This window comes from Pseudophryne corroboree, chromosome 2 (assembly GCF_028390025.1).
Source record: "Pseudophryne corroboree isolate aPseCor3 chromosome 2, aPseCor3.hap2, whole genome shotgun sequence".
NCBI classification, from domain to species: Eukaryota; Metazoa; Chordata; class Amphibia; order Anura; family Myobatrachidae; genus Pseudophryne; species Pseudophryne corroboree.
In genome coordinates this window covers 691305655-691330113 of record NC_086445.1, presented here as the reverse complement: position 1 = coordinate 691330113, position 24459 = coordinate 691305655, and positions in this window count along the sequence as shown.

The window sequence follows — 24459 nt, the reverse complement described above, 5'->3', positions numbered from 1 at the left end:
GAACCAACTGCCAACGTCCAAAGAAGCTGTAGGCAGCAAGAAGTGTAAGGTGGTCTTTATTTAGGGCAAACCTGAACTGGAGTGTCCTGCCACTACAGCCTTGTTACCTCAAACCCTTACCAAAGCAGGGCGAAGCAACAGCCCTACTGCTGTGTAGGGTACACTCCGATAGGTAGTTAAACGCCCAATAATTGCAATTGTCTCTCATTGAAAATTGTTCAGCCTTCGCTGAGAACCTGACGTACTCTCCTGGTGCTATGAGGGCTGGCGGCAAATCGACCGCAACAATCTAACTGAAACAGTAAAAAAAAAATTTCTTTTTTTCAGGCAGTACATTCCCCCGCATTCCCCCCAAAGAGGACCGGTAAGGGTCTGTCTGTGCAGTTTTTACGCAGAGTACTAACCACTATACGATCACGGCAACTTAAACGAGCCAGGTAGGAGACGAACCTACAATCTTGTTATCCGTAGTCAGATGCGTTATACATTGCGCCACTGGCCCAGATTCGTATTTGTCCGACACACTGTGTGACCGACTTTGCAGCAAAGCTGCTTGTTTGACTATGCATTAGACTTAGTGATCATGTACCCCAACCAGTAAGTACACCACGGAAGTAACGTGTGTATAAACCTGCATTACCGTGCATGTGGTTACCAGCAATAGTGAATCTTCCTGTAGAGTCATGCTGTACAAAAACAATCAATAAATTAAACTCCTAACAACACCCCGCTCCTCCAGAGGCTGAGTGTTGTAGGGCAGGAAACTCCGAGAAAGAACCAGGAAGTAACGTTAAAAAATGGTGTCCTACCATGTTTTTTTTTTTTTTTAAACACCTGTTAAACCAGGATCTGACCAGTGTCCATGCAATCACAATGTTCACTGTGGCCGGGAAGCCTAACCACTTGGCTACAGAGCCACCTGTAAAAACAATAAGCAAAGCTGCTGCAGGTGAGCCTGAACTCACCATGTTTGCAGTGCTCAACAGATACTGTTTAATAAGCACTGTGTGCTGACCAATTAGTCTTGCTTACTGCAAAACTAGATTTTTAATGTCAGCATATTATATATATATATATATATATATATATATATATAAATATATCTACACATACATACAACAATGTATATTCACACATACTCAGACCTTAATAAATATATATATATATTCCATATATGCATACATACACATATATATTATATACCCATATACATATATCCAGATACATCCTGATACAGAGGTATAATAATTTTTAGAAGTCTGAAACTAAATGTGACCTCACACAGGCTTAAAACCTGAGATGACTGCTGCATAACCACAGCTTAGTTAATGGGCCCTATCTAGTGGCCGGCGCCGGGAGCGTTCTCTTGGGAGCGGGCTCTGGAGAGCTATCATGACTGTAAAACCTATGGTAGGTTTATATTGATAGTGTAAGCCCAAACTGAGCTACCAGAATGCATCTTTTTTTTTATTTTTTTTTATTTATTTAACAGTTTAAACTAGCATGCATTAGTATGCAATCTAGTTGGATCACCAGTCTCCACCAGATGGCAAACAATATGCAACACTGCTTAGCTTCCAAAATCAGATGAGTTTGGGCGTATCCAGTGTGGTGTGGTTGTAGATTAAAAAATACCTACAGCACCTTGTACTCCCAGGTGGCTAATCAGGCCCAACACTGCTTAGCTTCCAAAATCAGATGAGATTGGGCGTATCCAGTGTGGTGTGGCCAAGTGAATTAAGCCAAAGCTGCTGCAGGTGAGACCTGAACCCACAATGCTTGCAGTGCTCCACAGATACTGTTTTATAAGCACCATGTGCTGACCAATTGTTATAACATATTTTACTTTACAACAGTGAACAAAGCCAGTATTTGGCTGCCACGGCCATGATTCAGATTTGCAGACTTTAGGATAATATCATTATAAACAGTTATGATATAAATAATAGTAAGAGAAGTGAGTGTATATCCATGTTTTAGACATGGCAGGGAAACTGCTTATTAGTAATTGCTGGTGTCTTACTCATGCAGACAGACAATACAAAAAATACAAAGACAGACAACTTGCGCGACTCAGTAAATAGCACTAAGGTGTCTCTATAAATATATATCTGGCCAAGTGCAGTGCACGCCAGCAATATGCCTGATCCCAAATTCCCCTTAACACCCCTGCGCCTTCAATGGAGGAGAGATGTAACACAGGAAATTCTGGAAATACAACAGGAAAAACAACAGGAAGCATGGTTAATATGTCCCCATGCTCACAGTATAACACAAAGTGCCGACTTATAATTATGTAGGCAGATTTAATAAACATCTTATGTTGCACTCAAACCTGCACATATACTTGTATCCTGTTTTAACAAAGACTTCATAGCCTATTGTAATACATATGCAGCGCTGCTGTATTCCCTTTATCAATAAGAGTTGAATCATGAGCTTTTATCCAGTGACCCTGACATTTCTGTGTGCAGGGAACATCACTGTGGCAGCAAAGTTACTCACTAGGCTATGGAGCCTGTCTTTTGACTCTCATTTGTGTGCCCCCCGTGCTCCGTGTACCGTTCTCTAAACACGGAGCTGGCTATGGTGGAGAGGGAGCCCGAAACGGCATCGAGGGCCAGGGAGCGTGCTGAAGGCAGCGCGGCCACACACACACACACAGTATCCCACACAGTGGGGCGGCAGCGTGAGCTGACCGCCCCGTTCAACATACCTGGACCCTGTGGTGAGGGCTATGACGGGGCTTCTCTGTAAGTTCCGTCCAGCCTTTACTGCAGGTTTTAGTCCTGCACGTGGTAGTGAGGGAGCTCTTTTTTAGAGAGGTTTGACACCCACAGCTGCTAAAGCAGCCTTCACTATCCCGGACCCACGCCTATTGGAAGGGGGGAAAGGATGTGGTAAATCGTTGAAAAAAGAAAAACTTAGAAAAAATTCCAATGAAATGTGGACAAACTCCACAAGCCTTCTAACTGTGTCGAGCACAGAAAAAACACTGAGGTACTCAGGGATATGGAGGGGAGGTGTAGTTTCAAAATTAATTTATTCAGTGCCTTCTTCCTGTGGAAGCCGTCCATATCCCAAGAGTACTCCAGTGACCCCTAGTGGATGAAAAAGAAAATCTAGACTACAACTATTAGTTGACGAAGGTTTTTTTCATGACTAAACTGTAACGATAACGAAAACAGGAGATTCTTAATAATGAAAATGATGATGAAATATTAGTCATTGAAGTCCTGACGAATAATGACAAGACGAAAAAGCGGTGTCTATTTTGTTTGAATGCCGCCGCCCCTGACCGCAGGTCTCATGATAGTAACTACCCAGGAAGCATTGCAGGACGCTGGATGTGGGATACGGGACTCGTGGTGTGGTGTGACTGGAGTGGAGTCTAGATTCGGAGTGGGGAAAAGTGAGTCACTGTGTGGTAGTCACACTGCAGTGTCACCGTCACTGTGACTGGACGGACAGATGAGAGGCTGAGGCTGCTTTCACAATTTCAAGAAGCACAGGCACCAGAGCACTGACTGGGAGTCGGACTCAGGAGTGGGAAATTCTTTTAACTCTAACAACATTTCAGGCCGGGAAAGAATCAAAAGAAGGACTCAGAGGAGATGCTTTTACATATATACGTATTACAGTGTGTTGCGGAGGCATGATGTATGATGTGAACTGGGGCGGGGGAGGGGGGCATGATGCACATACAGTGTGTGGCATATATTATGGGGTGGGGGCATGCACAGGTAGTGTTGTAACTATAATGTAATGTAACTATATATATACTAGCTGGAGTACCCAGCGTTGCCCTGGATTTTAAGAATGTCTGTTTACAAAATTAAATTTAAATATTAAGCACACAGTATAAATAACATTGTAGATAGCTGAATACCCGTGCTTTGCTACGGGCTGAGGATGGCACATTACAATGATAGTTGCTCGTTAATTTATGTTGGTTGGAGATCTAGTATATAGGCATAGCTTGCTTCCCTGATGCACTTTGTGTAGTGGCCGGACCCTTTTTTGGTCCCCCAAGGGACCCTGCTCTTCCCACTATACATCTCTCAGTCTGTGGCTTCCTGCTGCCTCCATTCCCCTCCTCACATCATGTCAGTGCCCCTGTGAAATTATCGATTTTTTTTACAGTTTCTTATATAGCGTAGCACATAATGTATCTCCTGATATACTCTGTGCTGCTGGGGGACAGTGCTACTTCCACTATATATCTGTCAGTGTGTGGGTTCGTGCTACCTCCATTCCCCTCCTAACATCAGGTCACTGGCCGTCATATGCAGCCCTGTCATCCTGACATATCATGCATGTCCTTATAGTCTGTGCTGCTGGCCGCCCACCCCTAGGGGTGCTAGCGGTGTGTTACCCTCACAGTGTTTGTTCCCATAGTGTAAGTCATATGTGTAGTAAGTTTGATGTAAATTGCTCCAGGCATTCCAGAGTTATGCTGTCTGCTGAAAAACTCTGTGCTGCTGCCTCACCCCTAGAAGTGGTAGGGGTGTCTTTCCTGCACAGTGTTTGTTCCCAGCTTGTAAGTCATATGTGTAGCAAGTTTGTTGTAAATTGGTCCAGGCATGCGGGAGTTATGTTGTCTTGCTGCTGTCCCACCCCATAGGTTGCTAGGGGTGTCTAACCCCCACAGAGTTTGTTCCCAGATTGTAAGTCAGATGTTTACCAAGTTTAGTGTAAATGGCTCCATGCTTTCCACAGTTATGCTGTCTGCTGACATACTCTGTGCTGCTGCGTCACCCCTAGGGGTGCTAGTGGTGTCTTTCCCCATAGTGTTTGTTCCCAGATTGTAAGGTATATGTGTACCAATTTTTTAGTACATTGCTCCAGCAATTCCGGAGTTATGCTGTCTGCTGATATACTCTGTGCTGCTGTCTCCCCCCCCCAGGGGTGCTAGGGATTTTGAATTGCTTTAGTTGCCTTGGCCGTGTTTTAATACGCTTGTATGTAAAATTCCACGATCATAGCTTGTAAACTGTAGATTTGTATAGAAAGACAGGACAGAATGCCAGAAGGACAAATTTTCGCTTTTATAGTAGAATAGCTGTGTGTTGCAGTGCCATGTATATTGTGAACTGGGGAATGGGGGCATGCACACACAGTGTGTGGCACTGGCATATAATGTGGGGGCATGCACATACAGTGTATGGCATATAATGTGGGGGTTTTAGAGTGTTTGGACTAGCTGACGTGAACAACGTGGTCAACGTAATAGGCAGCTTAACAAAATTATGTTGAATGATGCTGAAAATTCTGAAACTTTGCCTGCGACTACAGCATTGGCAGTGGGAAGGAAACGGAGAGATGATTTACGGACACACATTAGTTATTGTAAAAGTGAAACAAGAAAGACACAGTGTATTATTTCCAGTGAGGATGGAGTGCTGTGTGGAATTAAGGTGGCTGGAAAAACACTACAAATTTGAAGAGACACTTGAAGACACACCATCCTTCAGTGTTTTCTAAGATAAATATGACTTGTATGTTGATTGATTGATATTTCAATACCTTAACAAAGTCCAAGGAAACCTATCATATATTGGCCTGCCCTATATGTACTATGATCAATTCCAGTCACACAGGCACAGCAGTGTTGGCCAGGAGTCAGGAGGGGGAGAATATGGAAGTGAAGAAAGAGAAAATATGTGTGGAGTTAGGAGGACTGTGTAGGCTGGGTATGTAATTCGATAGCTTATGAGTGTATGTCATCAGTGGCGTCATGAGGTGGGTGCGGGGGGTGCGGCCCGCACCCGGGTGTCACCCTTCAATAGGGTGACACCAAAACGAGCCGCGCACTCACACGCACCCCCATCCCCTGACATGAGAAACACTGGTCCACGGCTGAGACCATACCCCCTCCTTCCAGGCCCCGCCTCCTAAAGTCCGACACTCTCACCTGTTTAGTGAGATCAGCAGGCAGCGCAGTACAGAGCCGTGCAGGCAGTGCAGTGGCCGACCCTCCCCTTTCCTCCAGAGTCCGGACACTCTCTCCTCACTCGGGTCCTGAGCCTGACACACACAAGCTCCGCCTCCCACACTATACTACAGGAGGAAGGAGCTGCTGGTGATGTGCTGCATGATGCCAGCCAGGTAACTTCTATAAATGCTCCATGATTAGCAGAATCGATTTATGAGGTGTGTGTGTATGAGGCTGAATGTGTTAATGGGCATTGGGATGTAGAAATTGTTGGGTTACTGAGTGTTAGGTGGGGGGGGGAGCTAATTGGGGCTGTGTTAATGTAGTATGGGTGCCGCTTGTGACTGTAGTATGAGTGCTGTGTGAGCATAGTATGGGTGCCACTGTGTGAATGTAGTATGGGTGCTATGTGAGAGTAGTATGGGTGCCAATGTGTGAGTGTAGTATGGGTGCTGTGTGAGCGTAGTATGGGTGCAGCTGTGTGAGTGTAGTATGGGTGCTGTGTAGTATGGGTGCCGATGTGTGAGTGTAGTATGGGTGCTGTGTAGTATGGGTGCTGCTGTGTGAGTGTAGTATGGGTGCTGTGTGAATGAAGTGTGGGTGCTGTGTAAGAGTAGTATGGGTGCTGTGTAGTATGGGTGCTGTGTGAGCGTAGTATGGGTGCCGGTGTGAGTGTAGTATGGGTGTTGTGTGAGCGTAGTATGGGTGCTGATGTGTGAGTGTAGTATGGGTGCTGTGTGAGCGTAGTATGGGTGCCGCTGTGTGAGCGTAGTATGGGTGCCGCTGTGTGAGTGTAGTATGGGTGCCGCTGTGTGAGTAGTATGGGTGCCGCTGTGTGAGCGTAGTATGGGTGCTGGTGTGTGAGCGTAGTATGGGTGCTGCTGTGTGAGTGTAGTATGGGTGCTGCTGTGTGAGCGTAGTATGGGTGCTGTGTGTGAGAGTAGTATGGGTGCTGCTGTGTGAGCGTAGTATGGGTGCTGCTGTGTGAGCGTAGTATGGGTGCTGCTGTGTGAGAGTAGTATGGGTGCTGCTGTGTGAGCGTAGTATGGGTGCTGCTGTGTGAGTGAAGTATGAGTGCTGCTGTGAGCGTAGAGTGGGTGCTGCTGTGTGAGCGTAGTATGGGTGCTGTGTGAGCGTAGAGTGGGTGCTGCTGTGTGAGCGTAGTATGGGTGCTGTGTGAGCGTAGTATGGGTGCTGCTGTGTGAGCGTAGTATGGGTGCTGTGTGAGCGTAGTATGGGTGCTGTGTGAGCGTAGTATGGGTGCTGCTGTGTGAGCGTAGTATGGGTGCTGTGTGAGTGTAGTATGGGTGCTGCTGTGTGAGCGTAGTATGGGTGCTGTGTGAGTGTAGTATGGGTGCTGCTGTGTGAGCGTAGTATGGGTGCTGTGTGAGCATAGAGTGGGTGCTGCTGTGTGAGCGTAGTATGTGTGTGAGCGTAGTATGGGTGCTGTTTGAGCGTAGTATGGGTGCTGCTGTGTGAGCGTAGTATGGGTGCTGTGTGAGCGTAGTATGGATGCTGCTGTGTGAGCGTAGTATGTGTGTGAGCGTAGTATGGGTGCTGTGTGAGCGTAGTATGGGTGCTGCTGTGTGAGCGTAGTATGGGTGCTGTGTGAGTGTAGTGTGGGTGCTGCTGTGAGGGAAGCTTTATGGGAGCTGAAAGGGTGGGTGGATGAATGTGCTAATGGGTGTTGGGAGGAGGGATTGATAATGAATTGGGGAGAGATGGGGTAATGGATGTACGTGGATGGAGTGCTTCAGTAATGGGTTCTTGGACAGGGATATGTTTGCGGTTGCTGTGTAGGGGAGATTAATCAGTGCCACCACCACGTACATCTAATGCCACCTCTAAGACACCACATGATACCACATATCCCCACATGTCACCACCAAGATGCCACATTTCACCACAACACCACAATTCACCACATGACACCACATTTCAATACATGATACCACATGACACCACATTTCAATACATGATACCCCATATCCCCACGTCACCACATGACACCACATTTCAATACATGATTCCCCCATGTCACCACATGACACCACATTTCAATACATGATACCCCATATCCCCACATGTCACCACATGACACCACATTTCAATACATGATACCCCATATCCCCACGTCACCACATGACACCACATTTCAATACATGATACCCCATATCCCCACATGTCACCACATGACACCACATTTCAATACATGATACCCCATATCCCCACATGTCACCACATGACACCACATTTCAATACATGATACCCCATATCCCCACGTCACCACATGACACCACATTTCAATACATGATACCCCATATCCCCACATGACACCACATTTCAATACATGATACCCCATATCCCCACATGTCACCACATGACACCACATTTCAATACATGATACCCCATATCCCCACATGTTACCACATGACACCACATTTCACCAGCTGAGCTGCGGTTTAGTACGCTGCTCATGTATTCCTATGGGTGCTTGTACTTAGACGCACACGTGCACCCTAGTCGTGATTGACGCAAATATGCCAAGCTGCAGGATGGAAGTGTGTAGGGGCAGGGCAATTAAAGGAAGGCTCTTGATACAACCCATGATGCAGATCACACCACCACACCACACCACTGGTCATGCCCCCCACATCACTAGTCACATCCCCTGTGGCAGCACACAATAGGCCTTTCATGAATTTCAGCTCCAGGCCCATGTGAACCTTAATCTGGCACTGGCTATGACATCAGTCTTCGTGATGTTACCATGCCCGCCAGCGCCGCTAGCAATACTGGGAGGGAGAAGTGGGAGGAGACTGCATTCTGTAGTGCTGCCGCTGCATTACAATAGGGAGGACCTGTAATGCAGTGTGCAGTTCATTGAACTTGGAGTCTCCTGCTGGCTGCTGCTGTCACTCCCTGGCTGGCTGTCAGTCGTTTCAGCTGCCAGTTTGGAGCAGCAGAGCGTACCGTAGCACGCTCCCACTACACAGACAGAAATAGAACGCCTCAATTGTGGACGCAGACAGCGGGAGAGTGATGCTCCCACTGCCCAGAGCAGTAAGGGGGAATAATAAGGGGTAGTGGGAAGCAGTGCTCCAGCTACCCGTAATTTTTGCTTTAATATTTGGGTCGCTAGCGGGTGCGTGTGTATGCACTCATCCATGACTGTTGACATATCAATGGATTTTGGGCCTAATTCAGCATCAGTAGTAGTTTTGCTAAAAGTAGCAAAACTACAACTGCTTTCTCTAGCATGTGGGGGGGCTCCCAAGCACAGGTTAAGGGCACCCCACATGCCAAGTCCGCCCCCCCCCGCTGATATGCGAGCGCATTGCTATACATAGATGCGCTCGCATTTTAAGGGTAGCCCTCTCCCTCCGCAGCCTAGCTGTAAAGGCAGTCGCCTGGCCGCCATCTTTTGGGTCGCAGCGGCTGCGTGTGCTGTCATGCAGCCACTGCAGCCTGCCCCACATATGGTCCAGAAACGTCTGCGTTGTCCGGACCACGCCCCTGAAACGGTGCATCGACGCCCCGTCACCACCCCCCGCCAAGATTCCGTGTGGTATAATATGGGAGGAAGTACGTGGGGGGTGACACCATGAGTTACCACACCGGGTGACACCAACCCTAGTGACGCCTCTGTATGTCAGTGGTTCTGGAATTTGATAAGCTGCCCTGAAGAGGTGAGTTTTCAGGAAATGCTTAAGTTTGAAGGTTTGGAGTTAAGAGGCTAGTAGGAGAATCTTATTATGTGTGTGGATGACTAGATGTAATCTGTGACAGATTGTAACATTATTTTGAGTCAAAACATATTGAATGTGGGGAACAGAGGCGGATTGGGCATAGGGCCTTCAAGGAAGATTCCCGGTGGGCCGGCGCACCCGCGGGGCCTGTTTTGTTTGAGGACATGTGGTCCTATTTATAGACATAATGAATAAGATGCCAAAAAATTTGCATATATAAAAATGACTGACACTTAGCCTGTGATTGCAGATGATCTAGTGTATGCCCTGTCTACCTGCTTGGCTGACATATAAGATTGAGTGAATAGTGATTGGGATACGGTTGGTGTAATAAGCAAGAAAATATATATATTTCTAAAGAATTATATAGTTTCCTAAATTCTAAAGGTGTATCATATAATGTGCTCATAATATTTAATTTTATTTCCTTTTAACTTCCCCTTGATGCTGGACATGCCCACTATCTGAAAAGTCTTGGGGGGAGGGTGCTGATGCCATGGCCCATGGCTAGACCTTACACCTCTGGTGCTGCCCAAGTGGGGCCACTAGTACAAATTTTTCCAGGGCCGCTTATTGTTCCCAATCCGCCCCTGGTGGGGAACAATAAGACAATTCAGAGAGTCAAGGATGGTACCACCTAGGCAGCGAGCTTGTGGTATTTATTGTAAAGGATGAGTCTCCCTTATCCAAAATGCTTGGGACCAGAGGCATTTTGGATATCGGATTTTTCCGTATTTTGGAATAATTGCATACCACAATGAGATATCATGGCGATGGGATCCAAGTCTAATCACAGAATGCATTTGTTTCATATACACCTTATACACACTGCCTGAAGGTCATTTTAGCCATTATTTTTAATAACTTTGTGCATTAAACAAAGTGTATCTACATTCACACAATTCATTTATGTTTCATATACACCTTATACACACAGCCTGGAGGTCATTTAATACAATATTTTTAATAACTCTGTCTATTAAACAAAGTTTGTGTACATTGAGCCATCAGAAAACAAAGTTTCACTGTCTCACTCTCAGTCAAAAAATTCCGTATTTCGGAATATTCCGTATTTCGGAATATATGGATATGGGATACTCAACCTGTATAGAGTTAATAACAGTTCCGTTCAGGGCAGCATTCAGTGACATGGACCAATACAGATAGTGATAATAAATCTGGGGAGGAACATTGTCCACATAGACTAATTATGAAGTAATTCAATGGGCTCGGCTGTACCATAATATAAAACACTTTTTTAATCCTCCAAATTCCGGAGACTATTGTTGTACAGAAAATAGGCTGGGAAAAATATAAACAACAGACAACTCTTCCGAATGTGATTGCTTTGGCTTCAAAGTACCATCCAGATGCAAAAGAACAACAAACTAAAGAGAGAGCTCTAGCTTTGTGGATAAGTCGTAGTGGTCTGCCAGCCCGGACAGTGGCTGCGCAACAACTCTTTGTCATGAGGATCACTCAGTTGAGCTAAATAGCTATATATTATCACATGATGATATGCATCCTTACGGCTGAATTTTTTTTTTGTAGTAGTACTACTGTACTACTACTTACTTGTATCAGGATCAACCAGGTTGTATTTTTCTAGTGACTGATTTTTGTATTCTTTAATAATACTGTATTTTTATACAGTTTTATCCATCCTCTCTGGCGGCTGGCCCTAGATTTACTTGCGCTGAGCAACAACTCTTTGTCATGAAAATCACCCAGTTGAGCTAAATAGCTATATATTTACATATGATGATATGCATCCTATGGCTTAATTTTTTTGCAGAAGTACTGTACTACTACTTGTATCAGCCAGGTGGTATTTTTCTAGTGATTTATTGTATTCTTTAATTAATACTGTATTTCTTATACACTTTTATCAAGCCTCTCTGGCCCTAGAATAGATTTGCTTGCAACAAGTTGCAATACCTGCAGGTATTTTTCTGTTATGTTACAGAGCACTGGGCAGGGAGGAACCCAAATGATCATCAGGGCCCATTGCAACAAGGGGGGATGGGGGGGTGTCAAGGATCATAAAAGAGAATATAAAAGTTTGTTATATCAGTAATGTATGTATATGTACTAGCATGTATATATGTACATTACTTTTTACATAGTGTTGTGTGAACTTCACCTACTACTAGTACTTTAATTAAAGAACAATTGTATTCTTGAATTGATATTTGCAGAAAATAAATTACCTGCTGTGAAGGAAATATCATTGTGTTGCACTTGTTTGTTACCTAGATTACTAAATAAAAAAATATATATATTTTTTTTTTGGTGATCTTAAATGCGCGAACACTGTATAGCTGCCTTTAGGAAAATTGTGGTACCTCACAACCTACCACAAATAAACACAGTACAAAGAAAAGATTATTTTCCCAAAATTGGCGCATACAGCATATGCAATGAATAAAGTCTTACTCAAATAAATTCATCAATGAGGTAAATCCAAATCTCTCTCCAAATGGTGGATTTGTTCTTAGTCCACAACGTATATAAATAGGTGAAAATTTCCCAATGGATTTTCAATTCCAATAAATTCATGAATGAGGTGAGTCCAAATCACTCTCCAACTAGTGGATTTGTTCTTAGTCCACACCATACACAAGTAAGTATCCAAATAGATTTTCAATCTCAAAAGAAGAGAGAAATAATATAGTGCAACATTGTCTGAACAAATGAACAGAAATGTTTTATTAAATAAGACACAATAAAAACATAATCACAAGCATATAACCACTTTCTGTGGATAGGGATCACAATGGTTCATACTCCACTAAGTTACCCGTCCCAGATCGTATAGGGCACAGAGGCCGAAAGCCCGGGATTCTTTCACCTCCTCTGGTAATCAGTGGACCCACTGGAACTATCCCTCGAATATTTCTCAGCAGCAGCTTAAAGCTTTTCGGACTCAAGGTCCTTCATCAGAAGCATGGTGAGAGCTACTAAACCTCCATATTTATACCCCTTCCAATTAGGCTTAATTACAATTAGTTTTCCCGCCTTTCTCGTTACATGACGTCAGCGGAAATTACGTTATCAACATGTCCATCATTTCTTAATTTCCCATGAGAACATTATCTAGTCCGCACTGGTTCCTGCCGTACTTAGCGGCCGTTCGTAACCGGAAGTATCTACAAAGCGTCTCCAGCCGAAGTCCCGTCATCACGGGATTTCGTATCTCCGGCGGAAGTGACGTAATTCCGGAAGTAGCTCATGCGTTCCACCTCAAGTGCGGACTGGATTATCGTTACTTGTATTGCAAAGAGGAGTCTCTAGGAATACAATTCAATATGTTCCGCATTATTGATCATCCATACATAATTTCCATATAAATTCATAGATAGTCCATATAAATGTCCGTATAGAGTCCATAAATAATTCATGTGGATATGTAAAGAGAACACACATAGAAAGAGACATATAAATACATTATAAAAATTTACAACAATTTAAATATATAGAAATAAAAAATGTATATATACATTAGAGGATTTTATTAACCTATATAAAATGACATATACTAGTAAAAAGGAACACCAGTAAAAACGAATTCATAAAAACCATTTCATCTCAAAATCCCCATTTAATCCATTAGGAACCAATGTTTTTAATTTAAAAATCCATCTTATTTCCATTTTAGCCAAATTTGATTCAAGATCTCTACTTTTCCAATTGGTAGAAACAGTTTCTATACCATTAAAAGATTTAATCTCATTAGGATTACAGTTATGTTTTAATTTAAAGTGCATAGCAAAAGTGTGGGTCTCCAGACCCTTTCTTATATTGTAAACGTGCTCAGCTAAACGGGTTTTCAAGTTCCTTATGGTTTTGCCTACATAAAACATACCACATTTACATTCCATCAAATAAATTAAATTTTTGGAATTACATGTGATAAAATCACGTATCGGATATTTAATTCCGTTAACTTTGAATTCCTTTATCTTACTAGCCCCTTTTACACTACGGCACATTACACATATGCCACATCTATGAAACCCTTGAGTTCTAGTGCTTGTTCTTTTGTTATCCTCTATAGCACTACGTACCAATTTATCCTTTATAGTTCTGGCACGTCTATAGATAAAGATGGTCTCTCTGATATTTGGTTCCCTAAAATGGGGTCTTCCCTTAAAATATTCCAATGTCTTTTAAAAACCGATTCAATTTCTTTATGTTGAACATTAAAATTACTTAAAAAAGCCCACTGATGGTTATTTTTCTGTTTTACCATGTTTTTCTTCTCCTCCAATAATTTACTTCTTTCAACTATAGTTGCTTTTTCTCGGGCCATCTTTAAAATCTTTTTGTCATAACCTTTGTCTTCAAAACGGTACTCCAATTCATCAAACTGTTGAAGACATATCTCATTATCTGTACAGTTCCTCGTTATACGTAGGAACTGTCCATATGGTATCCCGTCTAACCAGTTGTCATGGTGCATACTAGTTCTCTCTATATATGCATTTGAATCTGTACTTTTTCTAAATGTTTTAGTCTTCAATTTACCGTTCTGATTATAAATCGAAAGGTCTAGAAAATGTATCTCAATAGAACTAGTGGAGAAGGTAAGTTTGATGTTTACCTCATTATTACTCAAAGAATCACAGAACATTTTTAAATCTTCTTCCGAATTTTTCCAGACAAAAAGGACATCATCTATAAATCTATTCCATGTCACCAGGCCCGCCCCAAGCCGGTCATCCTTCCAGATGACAACATCTTCCCAATACGCCATGAAAAGATTGGCATAGCTGGGGGCGAACCTGGTGCCCATGGCTGTCCCAATATTTTGGATATAATAAGTTCCATTAAAATAAAAATAATTATTTTTTAAAATAAATATGATACCCTTTAGAATGAATGCTTTGATCTCCTCAGTGAGGTCTGATTTTTCCAAGAAGTAAGTTACAGCTTTGAGGCCTATCTTCATATCAATAATAGTGTATAATGTGGATACATCACCACTCACCAGAAAATAACCTTCCCTCCATTCCATTTTCTCCACAATGTTAAAGACATCTCTAGTGTCTTTCAAAAAGGCCTTTGTTTGTCTCACTAGCGGTTGAAGATAGAAATCAATGACTGCAGATAGATTCGATGTTATACTGTTAATACCCGCTATGATGGGCCTTCCAGGGGGGTGGAGGGGGTCCTTATGGATTTTTGGTAGGACATATATGGTAGGTGTAGAAGGAGATTTTATATTTATAAAATCAAACTCCGATTTTGTGAGGGCTCCATTCTGTAAGTGGGGTCACTTTTTAATTTTCTATAAGTGTTACCATTTTCAAGTTGTTTATTAATCTCCATCATATATGTCTCTTTATCCATAAGGACCACCCCTCCACCCTTATCTGCCGGTTTGATTATTAGGTCCTTATCTTCTTTCAGAGATTTTAAGGCTAAAAATTATTTTTTGGCAAGATTACATTTACTCTTATTTTTCTTTTGTAAAATCTGCTCGACCTCACGATTCACTAACTTACTAAAACATTCAATATGGCTACCTCTTTGATGTATAGGAAAAAACTTAGATTTTGGTTTAAAAGATGAACAAGGTAGTCCTAGTGTCTCTTCACTCTTAGATTCTTTATTTGAAAAGAACCTTTTTATCGTTAATTTACGTCCATATTTATTTAAATCAATATAGAAATCAAATGGGTCTAGTGTACTTGTTGGGGAAAACTTAAGTCCCTTCTTAAGGACCATTGTTTCACTCTCAGTAAGTACCCTCTTACTCAAATTGAATATTTTTGTAACTTCCTTTTCTCTTGTATTCAATACTTCAGGATTTGTGATTTTATTTTTGGTCTTATTCCTTTGACCTCCCCTTTTCCCCCTTTTTCTCTTTTTAACTAGAATCTCTTTCTCGTTCTGTGACCTACATCTAAAAAAGGAGAATGTGCCCCATCCTTCAAATCTATTTCTCGTTATTGGTATAAATTCTTTCCTTGGTACATAGTCCCTTTGTCGATCATTTCTCCTTTCCCTCCAATTTTTTTGTGTTCTAAAATCTGTTCTATTTGGATAAAAATGATCTTGTTCATTTTGTTGTATCCTATATGCTGGTCTCTGATAATTATCTCTCCTATTTTTTCCTACTTTAGTCCACGTATATTCTTTTTGCCGATTATTCATTCCCCTATCAAAATTAGATCGGAGTCTCTGTCTAGGTGGTTCTTCTCTTTGCTTTCGATTTCTAGAAGGTATTTTATCTGCTTGTAGGGTTTCTTTAGATTGTTCTTCTCTAACTATCAAATATCTATTGTATTTTCTTTGCTTACGTTCTTTAAGTTCTCTAGTCTCTTTATTCAATTTACGGACTATTTCAATCTCCGCTTCTTTAAAATCCTCTAGATCTTTCGCCGGATCCACTAAAACCTGTAACCTCTCTATTTCATCAGTTAGAGAGTGTAAATCCTTTTTACGTTCCTTTAAAATCAAACATGGAACACTGATTTAAAATTGCATCCCACTCTTTAAGGAAATTCACATCTGTCAAATTAAATGATGGGGTTTTTTGAATTTTAAGCCCCTTTGGTATGAGGTGATCTACCTCATATCGCTCCAGTGTAATAATTTCCCACCAAACCCTGTTCTCCTTCAATACTGCATTTTCCAATTTGTGCAGTATTGAGGTGAGATCTTCATCAATAATATCTACCTCATTCTGTTCATTATTAAACAATTTTGATAATAACTCTCTTCTCTTTTCTCTAAAAGAGAACATGTCTGCTGCTTTCAAGATCTAGTGAAGTTAAGTAACAGAATAAATATTTTTGGTGATCTTAAATGCGCGAACACTGTATAGCTGCCTTTAGGAAAATTGTGGTACCTCACAACCAACCACAAATAAACACAGTACAAAGAAAAAATTATTTTCCCAAAATTGGCGCATACAGCATATGCAATGAATAAATAGTCTTACTCAAATAAATTCATCAATGAGGTAAATCCAAATCTCTCTCCAAATGGTGGATTTGTTCTTAGTCCACAACCGTATATAAATAGGTGAAAATTTCCCAATGGATTTTCAATTCCAATAAATTCACGAATGAGGTGAGTCCAAATCACTCTCCAACTAGTGGATTTGTTCTTAGTCCACACCATACACAAGTAAGTATCCAAATAGATTTTCAATCTCAAAAAAAGAGAGAATAATATAGTGCAACATTGTCTGAACAAATGAACAGAAATGTTTTATTAAATAAGACTCACAATAAAAACATAATCACAAGCATATAACCACTTTCTGTGGATAGGGATCACAATGGTTCATACTCCACTAAGTTACGCGTCCCAGATCGTATAGGGCACAGAGGCCGAAAGCCCGGGATTCTTTCACCTCCTCTGGTAATCAGTGGACCCACTGGAACTCTCCCTCGAATATTTCTCACCAGCAGCTTAAAGCTTTTAGATTACTAAACACATAATTAAAGGTATACAAGGGAATAATAGAGGAATGTTCTTCATGAAACTCCAAAGTTATGACTAAAACATTGACTAAAATTAGACTAAAATGTTAACTGAGATCCACTGACTAGGGGCGGGATGTACTAAAGGGAAAATGTGATAAAACCCTCATTTTCTGGGGTTTTATCGCATTTTCGTATGTACAAACACCTGACCGCTGCGTTTTCGCAGCACAGGGTATTGCCATCTTTGGATGATGATACCATATAGAAGCCTATGGGCTTCTTATCGCCGGCTGCTGCAACCCGCCACCTCCAACGCCCCCCACCGCAGACGCCAACGCCCCTCCCCCACGGCATACCTTCCTCCAGGAAGCCTGGACCCGTAATCTGCTCCTCCCCCTGGCAACGCAGCCGGTGGTCCTTCCGGCTGCAGGGGGGAGGAGGAGGCACCGGGGACAGCCTGCTGCCTGCTTCCCGGCAGGGGAGCAGGTGAAGAGCCCAGGGAGGTGATGGAGACCCCCCGCACACCACCTCACAGGTATTGCGGGGGACCTCCGTCACCGCATTGCAATATTGAGCGCTTATGTTAGTACATATGCAATCAACATCGCTGCGATGGGCGGTGAAGGCAGCGATGTATGTTAATACATCCCGCCTTAAATCTTGACTAAGACGAAAAGAGAGAGAAAAAAAAGACTAAAATGTGACTTTTAATTTAGTAAAATTTTAAGAAAGTGACTAAGACTAAAACGAAATTTAAAATCCTTGACAAAATTAACACTGCTCAGAAGGAACTGTCAAGAAGGGAACACTGTGGGCCATCCCGGGGGTGGGGGCACGTGCAGAGGGCCAGGTTATGTGGTGTTGAATGAAACAAGATGCCTCACCTGGATTCCTTCTGGTAATCCAGGAGCGATCTAGGCAGCTCTTAGGAGGGGCCCAGAGGGTCCGGTGGTGTCAGGTCAGGACAGCGTGGTGCTTGTGAGATGTTTCCCTTACAGGATTGCAGAACATTCTGCACTTCTCTGTCATATCGCACACTATTGTGGTACCCCAATTAAACTTATAATAGATGTTAAAGTGTTGATTTATCACAGACCCGATGTTACTATGTTGTAATGTGTCCATTCTTACTCTGACACTCTCTCCTCGGCAGCACTGTTGTTTCTTCCCTCCTTAACGCTACAGCAGAGAGGCAAAGAAAACTTACCCTTTCTCAGACACAGACACAATGGCAGACATTAGCAATGACCACAAGGAAACAGTGAATGGCCACGGATGAATACACTATTGTGTGCAGTTCTCAGATATCAATGTTTCAGTCAATTAGTCATCATTAGTAGCATGCTCAGAGCTACTCAGAATAGGGGGTATATTTACTAAAGTGTGGGTGTCTAGAACTGGAGATAGCCCATAGCAACCAATCAATCAGATTCTAGCTATTATCTTCTAGAACAGGCAAGTCAAACTCAAAATCTCAACTGGCCCGAATAATCAAGGTCTAAATTTAGTGTGAGCCCCAAGAAAAAGAGTCTTATATGCAATTTTCAAAGGTTTATTAGAAAAACCATCAATAAAGTATAATCAAAGAGATGTTAAGTATCATGAAGAAAACATTTACTTTAATGTTTTCTTCCCGATACGTAACATCTCTTTGCTGTCACCAACTTTGCAATTTCAGGAGAAATCTTATTGGATGTGATAACTTTTAAACTGAATCAAGATGAAAGTCTGTCAATCAGGATCTAGCATAGGGGTGGGCAAAACACGGCCCGCGGGCCGGATGCGGCCCGCAAACCAATCCTGCCCGGCCCACTGCATCCCACCAGCGAGCAATGACAAGCGGCCCGACCGGCTTAGCTGCTTGTCATTGCCCTGCACTGCAGTACCTCCAAGCTGCCAGCGGCGCTTCTCTCCCCTGCTGCTGTGTTGTAGCAGCCTCCTCTAGAGTCCCCAGTGACAACGGTTGTGTTCAGCCGAGAAGGGGGCGGGGCTACGTGCCGATGAGGGGCGGGGCTACACTGGGCCTCAGGGGGTGGAGCTACACGGGACAAGAGCCAGACTGCTACAGATCCATCCTTCCTGCCACTGCCAGCCAGATCAGTAAGTTAATGGGAAAAGTGAAAGAATGTGTGTGTGTGATAGTGTGCATATATTTGTGTGTGCGGGCAGTGGCGTCAGACCGTTTTTAGGTTTGGGGGAGAGATCTTTAGCTCTCGCTGTACCAACCCCTCCCGTGTTCTGTCACCATGTCACCCCCCCGTGTTCTGTCACTGTCACCCCCCCCCCCCGTGTTCTGTCACTGTCACCCCCCCGTGTTCTGTCACTGTCACCCCCCCGTGTTCTGTCACTGTCACCCCCCCGTGTTCTTTTACTATGTTACCCCCCCCGTGTTCTGTCACTATGTCACCCCCCGGTGTTCTGTCACTGTGTCACACCCCCGTGTTCTGTCGCTGTCAACCCCACCATGTTCTGTCACCATGTCACACCCCCCGTGTTCTGTCACTGTCACCCCCACCGAGTTCTGTCACCCCCCCTCCCCGTGTTCTTTCACTGTGTCACACCCCCCGTGTTCTGTCACCGTGTCACACATCCGTGTTCTGCCACTGTCACCCCCACCGTGTTCTGTCACTGTGTCACACCCCCCGTGTTCTGTCACTGTCACCCCCCTCACCGTGTTCTGTCACCGTGTCACCCTCACCATGTTCTGTCACTGTCACCCCCCCTCACCGTGTTCTTTCACTGTGTCACCCCCCCCCCGTGTTCTTTCACTGTGTCACCCCCCCCCCCCGTGTTCTGTCACCGTGTCATACATCCGTGTTCTGTCACTGTCACCCCCCTCCCCGTGTTCTGTCACTGTGTCACCCCCACCGTTTTCTGTCACTGTGTCACACACCCGTGTTCTGTCACTGTCACCCCCCCTCCCCGTGTTCTGTCACCGTGTCACCCCCACCGTGTTCTGTCACCGTGTCACACACCCGTGTTCTGTCACCCCCCCTCCCCGTGTTCTGTCACCGTGTCACACCCCCCATGTTCTGTCACCATGTCACCCCCACCGTGTTCTGTCACTGTGTCACACCCCCCGTGTTCGGTCACCCCCACCATGTTCTGTCACTGTCACCCCCACCGTGTTCTGTCACTGTGTCACACACCCGTGTTCTGTCACTGTCACCCCCCCTCCCCGTGTTCTGTCACCGTGCCACCCCCACCGTGTTCTGTCACCGTGTCACACACCCGTGTTCTGTCACTGTGTCACCCCCACCGTGTTCTGTCACTGTCACACACCCGTGTTCCGTCACTGTCACCCCCCCTCCCCGTGTTCTGTCACCGTGCCACCCCCACCGTGTTCTGTCACCGTGTCACACACCCGTGTTCTGTCACTGTCACCTCCCCCTTCCCGTGTTTTGTCACGGTGTCACCCCCCCCATGTTCTGTCACCCCCACCGTGTTCTGTCACTGTGTCACACCCCCCGTGTTCTGTCACCCCCACCGTGTTCTGTCACCGCGTCACCCCCACCGTGTCACCCTCACCGTGTTCTGTCACCGTGTCACCCCCACCGTGTTCTGTCACTGTGTCACCCCCACCATGTTCTGTCACCGTGTCACACCTTTCCCCAGGGGCCATAAGACACTGGATAATTTGCTTGCTGCACAATAATTATCCTAAATAAAATGTTAATGTGTAAAAAGGCTCTCTACCTGCCGTAATGTGTGTAAAAGGGGCTCTACCAGGTGTAATGTGTGTAAGTGGCGCTGTGTGGCGCAATTTGAATAATGGAAACTATTGTGCAGCCTAATATGAATCTGTATTATTTTTTGCCCACACCCCTTCCACATGAAGCCACGTCCCTATATTTTTGGCAAGTGGGGCGAGCTGCTATTTTGTATGTGGCCCTCGGATACTGACAGGAAATGTCAAGTGGCCCCTCAGCTGAAATAATTGCCCACCCCTGATCTAGCAGGAGACTTATAGCCTTTCATTAATGAGAATAATTGCTCACACTGGTAGGTACTTCCGAACATGGAAACAATTTCACATGCGAACTTGCGAGTTCTACATACTACCTCCAACTTCTGTGCCAGCCCACTCCAACTTACCTTCCTCCCTGATAGCCATCAATTCCTCTTCCATGCAGAATGCAGAATCTGCATTGCAGATGATTCCTCCTGCTCTTCAAGGGCAGACGGGCACACAGTGAGGGTGCCTCTCCTCTATATAATAACAACAGTACCACATATCAGTGTGAGCTGACAGCTGTTATTCCTCCTCCTATATAACTGTGCAATCCCCTCTACCCTATATAATAGGATTTTAATACCTACCGGTAAATCCTTTTCTCTTAGTCCATAGAGGATGCAGGGGACACTTCAAGAATCATGGGGTATAGACGGGATCCACAGGAGACATGGGCACTTTAAGACTTTCAAAGGGGTGTGAACTGGCTCCTCCCTCTATGCCCCTCCTCCAGACTCCAGTTATAGGAACTGTGCCCAGGAAGATGGACATTTCGAGGAAAAGGATTTATTGTTAAACTAAGGTGAGATACATACCAGCTCACACCTCAAGCACGCCGTACAACATGGCATTCAACAACGCAAGTCAACGGCATGAACAACATCAGCAACAGGCTGACCATAAACGTAACACAACATGTGTGTAACCATAACCAATAGCTGCAGATACAGTACGCACTGGGACGGGCGCCCAGCATCCTCTACGGACTAAGAGAAAAGAATTTACCGGTAGGTATTAAAATCCTATTTTCTCATACGTCCTAGAGGATGCTGGGGACACTTCAAGAACCATGGGGTTTATACCAAAGCTCTAGAATGGGCGGGAGAGTGCGGATGACTCTGCAGCACCGATTGACCAAACATGAGGTCCTCATCAGCCAGGGTATCAAACTTGTAGAACTTCGCAAAGGTGTTTGAAACCGACCAAGTAGCCGCTCGCCAAAGTTGTAAAGCCGAGACCCCTCGGTCAGCCGCCCAGGATGAGCCCATATTTCTGGTAGAATGGGCCTTCGCCGATTTCGGTAACGGCAATCCAGCCGTAGAATGAGCCTGCTGAATCGTATGACAGATCCAGCGCGCAATAGTCTGCTTGGAAGCAGGAGCCCTAATTTTATTGTGAGCATACAGGACAAACAGAGCCTCTGTTTTCCTAAACTGAGCCGTTCTGGTGACATAAATTTTCAAAGCTCTTACTACATCTAGAAGCTTCGATTCCAGCAAGGCATCAGTAGCCACTGGCACCACAATAGGCTGGTTCAAGTGGAACGATGAAACCACTTTCGGCAGAAACTGCTGACGAGTCCTCAATTCTGCTCTATCTTCATGGAAGTTGATCTTCCATGAAGATAGAGCAGAATTAAGGACTCGGCTCTTGTGAGACAAGGCCGCCAATTCAGACGCCCGCCTTGCGGATGCCAAGGCCAACAGCATGACCACTTTCCAAGTAAGGAATTTCAACTCTACCTCCTGTAAAGGTTCAAACCAATGAGATTGAAGGAACTGCAACACCACGTTAAGATCTCATGGTGCCACAGGGGGCACAAAGGGAGGTTGGATGTGCAATACGCCTTTCACGAAGGTCTGAACTTCTGGAAGTGAGGCCAATTGTTTTTGGAAGAAAACCGATAAAGCCGAAATTTGAACTTTAATTGAGCCCAACTTTAGGCCCGCATCCACACCGGCTTGTAGAAAATGGAGAAAACGTCCTAACTGAAATTCTGCCGTAGGAGCTTTCTGGGGTGGTAATGTTTAGACATTACTCCTTTCCTGGCCTGAATAAGAGTGGGGATGACTTCCTTGGGAATACCGTTTCGGATTAGGATTCGGCGCTCAACGTCCAAGCCGTCAAACAAAGTCACGGTAAGCCTTGGAACACGCACGGCCCCTGCTGTAATAGATCCTCCCTCAGAGGAAGAGGCCAGGGATCTCCTATGAGTAATTCCTGAAGATCTGGATACCAAGCCCTCCTTGGCCAATCTGAAACAGTGAGGATCGCTTGAACCTTTGTTCTTCTTATGATCTTTATCACTTTTGGAATGAGTGGAAGCGGAGGAAACATGTACACCGACGAAACACCCACGGTGTCACTAGGGCGTCCACTGCTATTACTTGAGGGTCTATCGACCTGGAACAATATCTCTGAAGTTTCTTGTTGAGGCGAGACGCCATGTCTATTTGAGGAATTCCCCTCTTCACCTCTTGATGAAGACCACACTCTCCTGGATGGAGATCGTGTCTGCTGAGGAAGTCTGCTTCCCAGTTGTCCACTACTGGAATGAAGATCGCTGACAGAGCGCTTGTATGTCTTTCCACCCAACAGAGCACCTTTGTGGCCTCTGCCATTGCCGCTCTGCTCCTTGTTCCGCCCTGGCGGTTTATGTACGCCACTGCTTTTATGTTGTCCGACTGACTCAAGACGGGCCGATTGCGAAGAAGGCCATGTGAATGGCCCTTAACTCCAGAATGTTTATGTGTAGACACATTTCCTGGCTTGACCATTTTCCCTGGAAGCTTTCCCCCTGCATGGCTGCTCCCCAGCCTCGGAGACTCACATCTGTGGTCACTACGATCCAGTCCTGGACCCCGAACCTGCGTCCCTCTAGGAGGTGAGAGCTGTGCAGCCACCACAGGAGTGAGATTCTGGTCTTGGAGTACAGGGTTATCCTTCGGTGCATGTGCAGATGGGACCCGGACCACTTGTCCAATAGGTCCCACTGAAACACATTGATGGATCGATACTCTTGCTGGTTTCAGAATTTGTTTGACCAGGTTCTGAATTTCCGGAGCCTTTTCCACTGGAAGAAAAACTCTCTGTAATTCTGTGTCCAGAATCTTTCCCAAAAACGACAGCCGTCTCGTCGGAACCAACTGCGATTTTGGCAAGTTTAGGAGCCAACCATGTTGCTGCAAAATTGTTAGAGAGAGCGTAATGTTCTGCAGTAATTGGTCCCTGGATCTCGCCTTTATCAGGAGATCGTCCAAGTACGGAATAATTGTGACTCCTTGTTTGTGCAGAAGAACCATCATTTCGGCCATTACTTTGGTGAAAACCCTCGGAGCCGTGGACAGACCAATTGGCAACGTCTGAAATTGGTAATGACAATCCTGAACAGCAAACCTCAGGTAAGCCTGATGTGGAGGATAAATGGGAACATGTAAATAGGCATCCTTTATGTCTACAGACACCATGAAATCCCCCTCCTCCAGACTGGAGATCACAGCCCGGAGAGATTCCATCTTGAATTTGAATTTTCTCAGGTAGAAATTGAGGGATTTGAGGTTCAGGATTGGTCTGACCGAGCCGTCCGGCTTCGGGACCACGAAC